Consider the following 9,821-nt stretch of genomic DNA (forward strand, 5'->3'; position numbering starts at 1 on the left):
TGTACATAAAATTTGCGCTTTCTTCGAATAAATTTGTTAATGCTAATTTGTACCTTATCAATTAATTGAATAATGTTTGGAACAAGACCATATTGCAAAAGGACATACAAACAAAAATATTTTCAAATTGCAGTATCAAACCATATATATGAGTATTCGACAAGAAACAAAAAATACATTTAGCATGTTTCATAAATGTATCATATTTTAGAATAAATATTATACAAACAATATAAAATCATTTTATGTTGTACTACCAGCTGTTTTGATATCTTGGAAAAATCCCTGATTTTTATTGAAGACATTCAAGGGAGAAAACGCAAAAATACCAGCTTTATGATTACTTACTGTATTTCTTCAGGTTCTTCTTTGGAAAGTGCAGCAACATGCCTGAGCTGCGTCAAGGGAAAACAAGGCGACGGTAAGTTGTTCAGTGTAAATGCAATTTCAGACGCGTCATGCAAAATGGTTATTGTGCCATATGCGGCAAGCGTAGCTCCAGACCACCTCTTCATTAAGCTGGTAAGGGGTTAGTCTGCCCGCCAATCGTATGTTTGCCGACATTTACTTTTTTATTATTCGTAATCTAACATTGAGATGCTATATGGGATATGCTGCTAACCGGTAGTCATTTATACATCTGCGTGATGACGGGAAAACGTAGAATTGTTTTTGTTCGGGAATTGAAGGTGGTATTGACGACATTTTTTAGATAATATGAACCGCACTGGTTAGTTCATTTTATTTTACAGGAACATATAGGCTTTTCGAATGTCTAGCCGTTAACCATTTAAAGCGTTATGTCGGTTTGGGTCTTCTATTGTACCGCATTAAACGTTAGTAAAATAAAATATCACTCCCATCAAAGTCTCTGGACTTGGATAATCAATTTTCAAATAATTTTTGTGTTTACAGTTGTTGTCAGAACCTGTTCTCCAATTGCTCTTAGCAACGGATGCACGAAGTCGGGCGATGCTGAAGCCTGTAACTGTGACAGCGAGCTCTGCAACGGCTCCGACAACATGGCTGTTTCCATGGCAACGCTCCTTGGCGCCACACTCGCCGTCCTCTTTTCTAATATTTAATAAATTTAAAATGTCATGGCTGTTCGAAAACATACTACAGCATACAATAATCTTTCTTAATACATGCGACAACATGTACCCTATGTCGACAATTAACATATAAGATAACATATAATATAAATTTCAAAAAAATCAAAATGAATGTAGATATATGTTAAATGGTATAAAGTTATACATGTCCTATTGTTTAATTTCAATAATAAATTATTTGATGATAACACTATTGAATGGTTCCCTAAATAATTGTTGAAACTGTCGTTTGCTTTTGCGATGTTCTTTTTCTCCAACGAACTAAAAATGTTACTAAAATATACGGCATAAAATCACTAATATGGACTAACTATCAGAATCTCTTTTTTATTAGTTTCTTTCTTTTGTGTGTACTGAAACATAAAAATCAAACGTAGTAGTGTGCATATTTATGGCGTATATGAAATATAAAACCACACATATTTAAGCAAGTACAGTTTACAGATTGTATATATTGTTACACTGATGTATCTTTATTAAGCATTTTTTTCAAGTATCAGCACATGACCACTTGCACTTAAAATATATCCATGGTGTTTATGGTTTTCATACAGTTTAATACGATTTCGCGTCTTTTATAACTAATTTACACAGTGTTGACAAATGAATCACTTTAAAATGACATTTTTACTATCAAACGAAATGATTAGCTACTTGTATAAGCCATGATACATAAGCCTTTAAGTTACTAATGCTATCAAAAGCAACAAGGAAAGTTATTTATTTTGTATACACGAATCACCATTTATATGTACAATTATATGTGTTCGTATGAAAGCAAATAAACATCTTTTTTCTATCTGCCTTAACAATGTCGCCATTATTTATTTTGGATCTTGCTTATCATAACACGTTAAGCTGGTACTACATTATAATTTCGCAATATCTTCATGAAATAGATTATATGAAAGGTGTAAACACATGTGGGCCATATTTGAATGAACATGATAATAACGTCGCTTCTATTAAAACATATGAGAAAAATCTTGTTAATAAACAGTAATAATGTTTTGTGAATAGTTTTACGAGAGGGTCGTTAGGTCGTTCAATAACAGTTCTTCAAAATCCGAGACAATAATATTAGAATTAACGGTGACATGTTGCGATGCATACATGGATATGTCTAACGTTTCAAAGTATCTATTATAAATGACCCAAAACGTGCTATATTTTGGAAGGTACGACAGACAGACAGACAGACAGACAGACAGACAGACAGACAGACAGACAGACAGACAGACAGACAGACAGACAGACAGACAGACAGACAGACAGACAGACAGACAGACAGACAGACAGACAGACAGACAGACAGACAGACAGACAGACAGACAGACTGATAGACGGTCAGACAGACAAATAGAAAGACAGACAGACAGACAATATAATACAACCACATTTTTTGCCCTATATATAAAAAATTAATAGATAATTTTTGTTGAAAAATATAAATCACTGCACGTGCAATAAACAAAGCTCATATACAAAATACATTGTAATCGTCGTTTTAAATTTGCTCTAAAGAAATTTGCTAAAATGGTCAATCATATAGTGTTATTACTTAGGCTTTTACTCATTATAATTTAGTGATAACTTATCTTGGTAAACAATGCAAACATGGGCATACAAACGAACGGGGAATTTTTATTATGACTGATGCACAGCAGAAAAAATATGCAGCAATATTTTACTTCTGGAAAAATATCAGAAGATAAAATATCATTTACAACAGCCATGCTTTTATTTCACGGTTTCAATGGACCAATTGCCTAAACATACATGACACCACATACAACATGACAGAAGACATACTAAAGTATATCAACATGCTTGATTAGCACATTACCACCTAAGCTTGTATTGAGCATTAAACAAATTTAAATCTAGTGTTAGGTAAATAGACTGAGCGTAACAGGCAACGAACAATCGTGTATAACACAATTTCACACGACGCAGTGTTAAAGACAAACAATTCAAGCAGTCAAAATGATACATTATATATTTTCTAAATGCATAATAAACCAAACTTGTGAAAGCAAATATTTGTAACGTTCGTCAATCGCTAACGGACATTATGGGAACATAACATGATAACACCATACTGTACATATTAATTTAGATATTTTTATTTCATTTCATAAAAATGGACAAATTATTTTAATCTATTCCCTACGCCATCAAGTGAATGAATTACATTTGTGTTGCTGATCTCACCCTGTAGGCACTTTAACTGTGGTAGTGTGGTTTCCGGTTTTACAGTTTTGACAGGAGCCAACCCAATCGGGGTTATAGTTTAAGTACTGCAAAGAAAGAATAAAACATAAAACTAAAACGACGTTCTTATTACAAAAATTGTATTGCTTAATTACTAAAAACCGTTGTTTCATAATAAAACACGCCATAATGTACTGTTGACAAAGGGAGATAAATTACATAGCAAAATTCATAAAATTGTCACCATTAGTTCCCGTCTTGCCTCATTGGTGTTTGGTAATAATATTATAATAAATTAGCGACAAAGGGCTAACACATTTCTAGTTATGGTATGTTTATAAAGACTTTTTAAATAAATCTTTAAAGAAATTATGATTAGTTACTTAATGAAAACTTATAAAGGGTATTAAGTTTTATTCCGGAAAGTTACTATTTGGTCTCGTTAAATTGAATTATTTTTAGTTATGGTCGAGCTCTGTACATATGCCCGCAATTTCAACATGATATATCAATCCTAACTAAAGTTATCGAGCACAACCTAAGTTAAGCAACACGGCCCGTGGTCTTGATCATACTGTCCCGACATGCAACCCTATGTCTACCTGTCAGCTATTCGCAAAACACTGACATCTTATTAACTATGTTATCGTGAAAAATCAGGACAGGAAGGATGTACGGGTGACCATGTCCATGTGCGGTGCCGAGTGCTGGACAGATAACCGCCTTATTATCGTCAATATCAATATACACATTTAGCCTAAACGACGTCCGCAAGGGAAGAGGACCTCGAAACGCTTGAACATTGTCAAGCTGAAGACCTATGTATACTACAACCACAGAAATCATTAGGCCCCAAACCAGTAAAACAAGGACTGGTTTGATAAGAAATGCGATTACATTCAGCAGTTATTGGATAAGAAACACCACCTACACAAAGCCTACCTCAGTAACCCCAGGTGCGTAGCCAGAAAAGATGCATTCAATAACATACGCAGAACGGTTCAGCCAACACTTCTTCAGATGCAGGATGCTTGGCTCAGCACTTAAGCTGATGATATCCAAGGCTATGCATACCGGCGCGATTTGTCTTTTGGATAATTATGCAACGCCCACATTTCTAACATTCTGCTTTTAGCAAAATCAGGACTTCTCTTCTTGTTGTGAAGAGTCAATATCCTGTTTATTTTGAGAAGGACTATTGCTGGAATAGCCAATACTGGAAATGAAAAAGCTGATGTTGGTTTTGATAAAGGTTATAACTTCATGATTCTAAATGATTCTATAAAAACTGTTTATCGGCCTCTGCTATATTAAAAAAACACCGGCGCGTCAGGATGGCATAATATAACGACCGGTCTGACGTCATTCGACGAGTGCTGATAAGCTCAACACCCGTGTCACGTCGCCAACATTCCATATGACGTCATTACCGTTAAAAATGACGTCAATCTTGTACATTTTGACATCACCGGAACGGCCATATGACGACATTAAACGACCGGACTAACGTCATTCGCCGTCTTTCCATATAGCGACATTGACGTTAAAAATGACGTCTATGTGGCAACTTATAACGCCATTGACGTTTCAATATGACGTCATATAACGACCAGACTGTCATCGTACGAGGAGTGATGAAACGCTCTGAACACGTGTCACGTCGCCGACCTTCAAACTGACGTCATCGACGTGAAACGTGACTTCAAAGTTTTATATTAACACGACATCGGCACGGTCATATTACGTCATAAAAACGGTCATTCGACGCATCTGAGTTAGCTCTATATATGTGCCAAATGTCGCGACTTTATTCAAAGGCTTTTGGGTACATCTTCGTGTGTGAAGATGTGTGTGTCACCTGCAAACTATTTAGCGTATGCATTATGCTCTTTTTACATGGCGAGTGTGTATGCACCTTTAAGGGCCCTTACGGAAAATCAAGAGTTATCACCCGGAAGTGACCTAGAGAAAGCTGACCTCCCGTTTGCTTCCCGTCAGGCTAATCTTGTTTCGGCCAGGGATTTAATAAGGATCGGCGTCACCTTCAGCCTATTTAGCGAATTAGGCTCTATTTACATGGCGAGTGGGTATGCAACTTTAAGGGCCCTTTCGGACACACAAGAGTAATCCCCCGAAAGCAACCTAGTGCATGCTGAACTCCCATTAGCTGCCTGTCGAGCTGATCTAGTTTCGGCTCGGGGTTTTAATTATGGTCGGCGACACCTACAGCCTTTTAGCTATTGTATTAGGCTCTATTTACATGGCGAGTGGGTATGCACCTTAAAGGGCCCTTTTCGCACAAACAAGAGTTATTCCCCGGAAGCGACATAGTGCAAGCTGAACTCCCGTTGACTGCCTGTCGGGCTGATCTAGTTTCGGCCCGGGGTTTTAATTAGGGTCGGCGTCACCTACAGTCTATTTAGCGAATTAAGCTCTATTTACATGGCGAGTGGGTATGCACCTTTAAGGGCCTTTGCGGACAAACATGAGTTATCCCCCGTAAGCGACCTAGTGCACGCTAAACTCCCGTTGGCTGCCTGTCGGGCTGATCTAGTTTCGTCCCGGTGCTTTAATTGGGGTCGGCGTCACATACAGCCTATTTAGCGAATTAGGTTTTATTTACGTAGCGATTTGGTATGCACCTTTAAGGGCTTCTTTCGGACAAACAAGAGTTATTCCCCGGAAGCCACCTAGTTCACGCTGAACATCGATCAGCTGCCTGTCGTCCTGATCTAGTTTCGGGCCGGAGTTTTAATAAGGGTCTGCGTCACCTACAGCCTATTTAGCGAATTAGGCTCTATTTACATGGCGAGTTGGTATAAACCTTTAAGGGCCCTTTTCGGACAAACAAGAGTAATCCCCCGGAAGCGACCTAGTGCATGCTGAACTCCCGTATTCGGAGCATTTCAATATACGAAGATTAACAATCTTTTCAATTTCAGTTAAAAATACCCAACACTTAATCATTATGTGACATGTTTGGCTTACCTTATCTGAATATTGCAGATTTTGTATTCATTTGTATTGGTAATTTACAGGACAGAACAAAGGGTTATCATCCTTATATGTTTATGTAAAACAAGTGACCCCAAGCGCAAGGCAAGTTTTGACATCAGGTGCATAATGTTAAATAACTCGGTAGAGTTTTTTTAAATTCTATATACTAAATGTGGAAGTCATGTGCATTGCGGTTTAAGTTTATCAGTTTAAGTAAAATTAGTAAGCCCTCGGACACAGGGGTCACTAGTTGTACTTTAACCAGTTTAATTCAGTAAGGGAGAAACCCGGTTTTAATATGTCCTCTATGGCAAGAAAACAAACAACATTGAACATATTTCCAAACATTGTAACAAAGCACAAAAGCATGAGTATAAAGCGAAAGCTAAGAATAACTAATATGTATGGCGTTCTCTCCAAACTACTGTCATACACAGCATGTGCTCAAATACTGTATTAACAGATATTGTTTTGCAATTTTGTGTTAAAGTTGTTTAGAAAGCGACGAGTGTTTCATTTCATTTAAATTGAATGATCAAATGTACCAAAGTATTTCTATTGGACCTATTATGTGCTTTTTAGCAACCACTCAACATTGACACTGAATGAAGAATACCTCAAATGGAATTGCACTCAGAATCATAACAAATTAAGCTTTTAATCGTTATAATTGGCACACGTACCGCCGAGGTTCAATGATGTACCCCTTCAAAATAATTAGCTCTGCGCATACATAATAAATTACGACTGCAATAGTCTTGCAAAAAATTATTGTGAGATTTATCGCCTCTTCAAATAAAGACCAAAATGTTTGTCATGATTGCACGAAGTCGTTAGAATTACAAATAATTGAAACGGTATTGAATTATATCTTTTGCATTCATAACCCTGAACAAACGTGGCCTTTCTAGCCGCACTATGTATGCGATCTAATCGTTTCATCTACGTTGCTTTGATTTGCTTTTAATTGCTTGCAATACTAAAGATTTACAGTCCAAACACGGTGCATGCCTCAACTAAAAATAAAAAAAAATCGAAAACTAATTCACAAGATATCACGCATCAATACATTTAAACCGTAATGTACTCCGGGTACAGAAAATTTATTTACATGTACCCGGCCAATTTAGACTGAATCCGATGTCATAAAACGCGCTACGGAAAACAATACACACTTCTCGATGAACAAAGCCTGCCTCATCACGTTTTTGTAAGTAGGAGTTGCGATAATATAGAGGCAATTTTACAGAATATTGACATAAATATAAGCATACTTAATTTGAAAATAATTCGCCGACAACGGCCAGTTTCGCGTAAAAATTTCCGGGTTAGTTTCATTATATTTTTCGTACCCGAGATACATTTAAGTATATTTAAGAGTACCCGGGGTACGTTTAAATAGTTCCCGAGCCGACTATGAACAGCGAGCATTAGTAAGTTACCCTTAACGTAGGTAACCACAAGTGGCACCAATTATAATGATACAAGTCAATTAAATTTTAAAAAGTCTAACATGAATAAGGTGTTGTCATGATTAATAAGAATAATCATTACCACATTTATCTGTTACTTATTTTTGAAAGTTTTTTATCCTCTTCTTTATATACACTGTTTTGTTTTCATTCCATTCAAATGTGTGACACGCGTTCGGACTATTGTTAAAATGTCAATATGTAAACTAGTCCCGCACTCTGGATCAGCAGACGATTTATTGCTTAAATCTCACGGTGGATTCCGGAGATAGTTGATGTATCATGATTGCTAGTCCCTTTAGATAAAATAAAATCTTGTTAGTCCCAAAGCGGCCCTTTAAGGCATATACCCATTCGTCATGTAAAAAGAGCATAATACGCTTAATAGCCTGTAGGTGACGCCGACCATAATTAAAAGCCCGGGCCGAAACTAGATCAGCCCGGCAGACAGCCGACGGGACTTCATCGTACACAAGGTCGCTTCCGCGGGATAACTCTTGTTTGTCCGAAAGCGCCCCTTAAAAGTGAATACCCATTCGAGATGTATATAAAACATAATACGCTAAATAGGCTTATGTGAAATAGAAACAACTTAAACCCCAGGCCGAAACTAGATCAGCCCGACAGGCAGCCGACAGGAGTGCACTAGGTCGCTTCCGGGTGATAACTCTTGTTAGTCCGAAAGCGGCCCTAAATGGTGCATAAAACATTGCAATGTAAAAAGCGACTACTAGTATTACGCTAAATAGGCTGTATGTGACGCGCACCCTAATTAAAACCTCGGGTCGAAACTAGGTCATCCCGACAGGCAGCCGACGTGAGTTCAGCGTGCACTATGTCGCTTCCGGGGATAACTTGTTTGTCCGAAAACTGACCTTAAAGCTGTATACCCACTCGCCATGTAAATAGCGCATAATACGCTAAATAGGCTGTAGGTGATGCCGGACCCAATTAAACCCCCTGCCGAAACTACATCGGCCCGACATGCAGCCGTCCAGAGTTCAGCGTGCACTAGGTCGCTTCCGGTGATTAACTCTTTTGTCCGAAAGCGGCCCTTAAAGGTGCATATTCACTCGACATGTAAATAGCTCCTTATACGCTAAATAGGCTGTATGTGTCGCCGACTCTAATTCAATTCCCTTGCCAAAAATAGGTTTGCCCGACAGGCAGCCGAAGCCAGTTCAGCGTGCACTATGCCGTTTTCGGGGGATAAATCTTGTTAGTCCGAAAGCGGCCCTAAATGGTGCATAAAACATTGAAATGTAAAAAGCGACTACTAGTATTACGCTAAATAGGCTGTATGTGACGCGCACCCTAATTAAAACCTCGGGTCGAAACTAGGTCATCCCGACAGGCAGCCGACGTGAGTTCAGCGTGCACTATGTCGCTTCCGGGGATAACTTGTTTGTCCGAAAGCTGCTCTTAAAGAGGAATACACCCTCGCCATGTACATAGCTCCTAAACGCAAAATAGGCTATGTGTGTCCGACCTGAATTAAAACTCGGGCTGAAAATAGATCAGCCCGACATGCAGCTGACGTAAGTTCAACGTGCACTAGGTCGCTTCTGGTGGGATAACTCGTGTTTGTCCGCAAGCAGCCCTTAAAGGTGCATACCAACTCGCCATGTAAAAAGCGCCTTATGTGCTAAATACGACTTTGTATACGTTGTAGGTTGTATACGACGGCAACCCTTATTTAAACTCCGGGCCGAAACTGGATCAGCCCGACAGGAAGCCGACGGGAGTTCAACGGGCACTAGGTCGCTTCCGGGAGATGGCTCTTGTTTGTCCGAAAGCGGCCCGTAAAGGTGCATACCCACTCGCCATGTAAATTGCGCCTTATAGGCTAAAAAGCCTGTATGTGACGACGACCCTTATAAAACCCCGGGCAAAAACTGGATCAGCCCGACAGGCGGCCGACGTGAGTTCAGCATGCACTATGTCACTTCCGGGGGATAACTCTTGTTTGTCCGAAAAAATGCCCTCAAAGGTTCATACCAACTCGTCATCAAAATAGCGCATA

The 9,821-nt window shown here is 38.7% G+C and overlaps 1 long non-coding RNA gene across 1 annotated transcript; it reads left to right on the forward strand.

The window, feature by feature from the left end:
• The first annotated feature begins 361 nt into the window (after positions 1 to 361).
• On the forward strand, positions 362 to 1,914 carry LOC127858337 (uncharacterized). Its single transcript, XR_008038855.1, has 2 exons — positions 362 to 421; positions 916 to 1,914. It is a non-coding gene; the product is annotated as an uncharacterized LOC127858337 (long non-coding RNA).
• Positions 1,915 to 9,821: the final 7,907 nt, after the last annotated feature.

The sequence above is a fragment of the Dreissena polymorpha genome, chromosome 14 (genome assembly GCF_020536995.1).
Source record: "Dreissena polymorpha isolate Duluth1 chromosome 14, UMN_Dpol_1.0, whole genome shotgun sequence".
Taxonomy (NCBI): domain Eukaryota; kingdom Metazoa; phylum Mollusca; class Bivalvia; order Myida; family Dreissenidae; genus Dreissena; species Dreissena polymorpha.